This window comes from Poecilia reticulata, linkage group LG1, assembly GCF_000633615.1.
Source record: "Poecilia reticulata strain Guanapo linkage group LG1, Guppy_female_1.0+MT, whole genome shotgun sequence".
Lineage (NCBI taxonomy): Eukaryota > Metazoa > Chordata > Actinopteri > Cyprinodontiformes > Poeciliidae > Poecilia > Poecilia reticulata.
Window position 1 is genome coordinate 12,703,030 of NC_024331.1, and position 5,152 is coordinate 12,708,181.

At 35.1% G+C, this 5,152-nt stretch overlaps 1 long non-coding RNA gene across 1 annotated transcript; it reads left to right on the forward strand.

The window, feature by feature from the left end:
• Positions 1-2: 2 nt before the first annotated feature.
• LOC103465130 (uncharacterized) lies at positions 3-705 on the forward strand. The gene is made up of 3 exons (XR_533756.1): positions 3-13; positions 220-281; positions 481-705. It is a non-coding gene; the product is annotated as an uncharacterized LOC103465130 (long non-coding RNA).
• Positions 706-5,152: the final 4,447 nt, after the last annotated feature.

A 5,152-nucleotide genomic window follows, 5' to 3' on the forward strand; every position in this document is an offset into this window, starting at 1 on the left:
GAGCTGAGGAGAGGTAAGCGTTTTTATGTTTGCATATTAAAATATTGAAAATGTTCTAAAGTATGTTGTAAACTCATAAGTTTATATATATATATTATTGTTTAATTGTTTTATGTTTAGAGCAGCAACTCACTGGGCATTTAATTCCCACGTTTGTAACGTCTATTAAGTTTTCCTTGCCAAAGTGATTATTTTGTGTGKTTTTTTTGGTTGGTTAAGGTGTGTGTGAGGAAGTTGAAGCCCAGGAGTTGCTGGAGTAAAAATGTTCTTGTTTTGAACAGGTATGTCTGTTGTTTAAAATTTTATTTAGATGTTAAATTAATGTATTTAGCATATTTCTATGTTATGGTGGAGAATTGTAATTATAGGATAGATTATTTCTGTTTAGGTTTTATTTTAATTGTTTTGTATGACTATAKATTTATTTTAATGTTAATGAACCTCAGAATTTTGGTTTTGTTTAATGTATTTCTGTGTCAGTTCGCGCCAAGCTGCGCTGAGGAGAGGTGTGTCTGAGGAAGTTGAAGCCCAGGAGCTGCTGGAGTAAAAATGTTCTTGTTTTGAACAGGAATAAAATTATCCTGATTCCAGTGATTCTGACTTCCTGTTTTCAATCGCTACAAGTGCATCCCAGTTTTCAATGTCTGGCATACAACCATTAATTTTTTGCTTTTAAACTGGTTATATTGATCTTGGGTCCAGACAGAGGAATAATCAGTAGCCCAGCATCATGACCTGTTTGTTCTGAAGATCCTGCAGCTTCCACTTCTCTTCCTAACATGGCGCCTCCTCAYCCTGACTCTCATACTGRTAGGAGGAACCACAGAGCTCTGTTAAGTTAAAAGCMCATCTTCTGAAGTTGGGATATTTTTCCTCCAACAGGTTCCAGAGGAATCACCTCAAACCAGATGTTGGACTGGATTTTATTTCAATGTCATTTGTGAATGTTAGAGCCTGATTTTCAACAGTGGAGCTATAAAAGTTTAAAAAAGTTATTTTGGAGAAAATCTCATCAACATCAATATTTCCACTAAAAAAGAGGCAAAAAATTGATAAAGGAAAAGCCTCTTAGATTCTTGGCCCAACAGCACCAAACTATTTTTTGTATTAGACAATTCATTTAATTTCACACAATTATCGCGGTAGAAGCCATTTGTTTGTTAAATATTTAATGAAACATATTTACCGTGTTTGATGTTTGTTGTAAATGACATATACTCACAAAGAACGAGGTAATTAGTCCAAGTTTGTCGTTTATTGAACGTTCAGAAACTACACCAGCTGTAAAGAGCCACAGCAAAGGTAAAACAACCCGAACAGATGATCAACTCAATACCAGTCACACATTTTCTCTCTCTCTCTCTCAATTAATCTCTCACATGTCAGTTCAAAATGTCCACTGGTACAATTAAGTACAGTTGGCAAGAAAACTCAGTGTCAGACATAATTCATCAAAATTATTTCTGATAAAAATCCGATCATCAATTGTAAGAAGGCTCTGATTGCTGTGATGATCTATGAATATTTTCTTAGGGATGGTAATTTTTGACATACAAATCGATAATTTATTAGTAATTGTTAAACTGGCACTTGTTTTACACTGCTTTAGTCATCTTTTGAATGACATGTTTCTTGGTTTAATGACAATAAATTCAAATCTTAATCCAATCAGATGCATGGATAATTTGGGACTTAAGTACCCAAAATTACATGTGGTACTTAAGTATTTCTAGTAATACTGTTAAACAAATAAATCTGCGATAATTTTTCATGTATTTATTTTTCAAATTCTCAATTTCCCTTTTTTCATTTATCTATTTTTCATTTACTCATTTTTCATTAATCTATTTTTCATTTCACCATTTTTTAATTTAGCTTTTTCATTAACCCAATTTTTAATTTATTTTTCATATTATTAATTTCTCAATTTCTGTTTTTCATTAATCTATTTTTCATTTATCCATTTACCCATTTTTCATTAATCTATTTTTCATTTAACCACTTTTCAATTTCCCTTTTTGATTAAACAATAATTACTGAGATTATTAATGTTGTTGGGCCATTCATTTGAACACGTTTTGTTGATTTTATCCTTAATAAGATGTATTGGATCAGAGGACGTGCTGGTYTCAACATCCTGGAGGCGTTCAGTTTGTCACCTACTGCCGAGATMAACTCAAAASCTYCCGTGATCGTAATTGAGCCCTATTGATTAAATATGACTAGTTGGAAAACAAACATCAGCGGTAGCTTACCGTGTAACGTCTGGGCAACCGGAGGATCCTGGACGGACAGCAGCGGTGCATGTCTGAAAGATGGCCTCTGACGAAGATCTCCAAGGCTTGCCACTCTCATTCTTTCAGCATTCTTTCAGCTGCCAGAGGCAGCTCCATAGAGCTGCCTCTGGATATTGCAGTTCACTTACGATGTACAGTAAAGTTGCTCCCTATAGTTGGATCACAGCTGGTAGCTACGAAGATGTCCCGAACCTTCAATCGTAAGCCAACTTCTGCGGCCACTTTGTCCAAACTATAAAAACTCCCGACGGTGAAGCTCTGAGTCCATGAGAGCCGCCAACTGAAACACGTTCTGTCTGAGCGGCCACACAAAAACTAAAGTCAGGAGTAATAACACTATTTTCTAATGAAGTTAATGAGCTTCAGCTTATTGATAACCCGTTAGTAGGTCGCCATCTTTCTTGAARCAAAGTATGGGTCTGACGCTAACCAACCAATTGGGGAAGTTGTAGCCTGATGACATGCCTCTCCTCATTTGCATTTATTTTTTTCTAAGTTTTGCGGGGAAATAGAATATGATAAATAAGATAATAAAGAAATACTAAATGATTACGGGAAATTGGAAAATGGGAAAATTAAAAATTTTTCAAACAAATGTTAAATGAAAAATAGATAAAAGAAAAATGGGTAAACAAAAAAGTGATATATGAGAAATTGATTAATGAAACTGGGAAATAGAAAATCGGGTTAATGGAAAAAGAAAATTGAAAAATGGTTAAATTAAAAACTAGATTAATGAAAAATGGGTAAATAGATAAAGGGATAAATGAAAAATGGACAAATGAAAAAGAGAAATTGATAATCTGAAAAATAAATGAAAAAAGTGGTTAAATGAAAAATAGATTAATGAAAAATGGGTAATTTTTTCATTAAATTCATTAAAACAGCTCCACACAGCTGTTTTAGGGCCAGGGGCTTCTTTCTCCAGAGCCCAGATGAAAGAGCCGCCTTAAGCAGCCTTACAGGTAGGTCTGGTAAAGCCATTGCTCTGGCTGTCCACTGCCTAACGCATGAAATAAATAAATAACACATGGATAAATAAAAAATAGATAAATGAAAAAGAGAAATTGATAATATGAAAAATAAATAAATGAAAAATTGGGTTAATGAAAAAGCTAAATTAAAAAATGGTTAAATGAAAAATAGATTAATGAAAAATGGGTAAATGAAAAATAGATTGATAATATGAAAAATAAATAAATGAAAAATTGGGTTAATGAAAAAGCTAAATTAAAAAATGGTTAAATGAAAAATAGATTAATGAAANTAAATTAAAAAATGGTTAAATGAAAAATAGATTAATGAAAAATGGGTAAATGAAAAATAGATAAATGAAAATTGAGAAATTGATATGAAAAATAAATACATGAAAAATTGGGTTAATGAAAAAGCTAAATCATTTATTTAACCATTTTTTTATTTCATTCATTCATTTTTTGATTTATTTTACTCATTTTTTATTTATTTCACCCATTTATTTATTTATTTAATTTTGGCTGAAATGGCTCTCCATAGTTTTTCAGTAAAATATGCTTGTTCAGAGAGAAACAAATACCAGGAACATATACCCGAAGAATAATCTCATTTGCTCAAAGGACAGATTGAACCCAGAAGGCAGAATCAAAATGGCTTAAAATAGTTTAATCAAATCTTTTGTTGGGCAGTGATGATAACATAAAAATTAAGAAAGAAGGAGGCGGAGAAAGGTGGACTTAAAGAGAAAATAGGGAGGGGGGGTGAAGGAGCAAAGAGGCATACGGAGGCAGGATTCCCAGAAGACCACTGAATTTCCCTTCTTTCTTTTCTGCCTTTTTTCACAGTCCTCTCACTCCCAGCTCCACACAGCTGTTTTAGGGCCAGGGGCTTCTTTCTCCAGAGCCCAGATGAAAGAGCCGCCTTAAGCAGCCCTACAGGTAGGTCTGGTAAAGCCATTGCTCTGGCTGTCCACTGCCTAACGCATGAAATAAAAAAATAAAAAAGACAGAAAGAGTGGGGGGAGGGATTACACTAGAATGAGCAGAAAAATGAAGATAAACTTGAAAAAGCAGAGTTTGAACAAAGTGACAGAAAAAGCGCAACGATTTGTAAGAACGAACAGACAGGTGAGGAACTGTGAAGAGGTTACCTGATGTTGGGCACCAACCCCACGACGTTAACAATGTCCGCTCTTATTGACTTTGTTGGAGCATTTTCAATGCTACTTTCTACATGTTTACAAGAGTAAACTGCGCTGAAGAGGGTGGGTAAGGCTTTAAATTCAGCAGAAAACATCTAAGATGTCTAAAAGGTAGCCTGCTCAGACTGAGCTAACGACAAGCTTTCTGCTGCAGCTTTGTTTTACTGCACACAACTGCTCTCTCTCTCACACACACATCTTTCCATCCAGATGTTGATGGAGAAGCCACTGCAGGGCTTTTTGGTTTTCCAGCTAAATTACTTATATTTTTAAGTTCCATAAGTCTGAGTGTGTGATGCTGTTATTGCTGGACCACATAAAACATCAGCTAAAAACTGAAAAACAGTGTCCGTGTGCTTGACAACTGGTTAAGAACTTCACCAGAACTTCTTTAATGTCACTGGGAACACCGTGCTCAAAGTCGTTATGCAAAACTGCGTCCCTTAATCACTTCTACACACCGAGGTCATTCCCAGACAGTCATTTCATCCAGTTAGAGACTTATTCAAGATCGCCGCTCAAACACGAATAGGTACTTCAGATGCAGCTTGAAATGCTGGATTTTCCAGCTTTTCTCACTGCTACAATTTTCTCAGGCTCCGGCAGAGCGACACCACCCACACACAGTCTTCGCTAACCACCAGTGTGTGTGCGACTGGAGCGCTCCAGGTGACGTCTA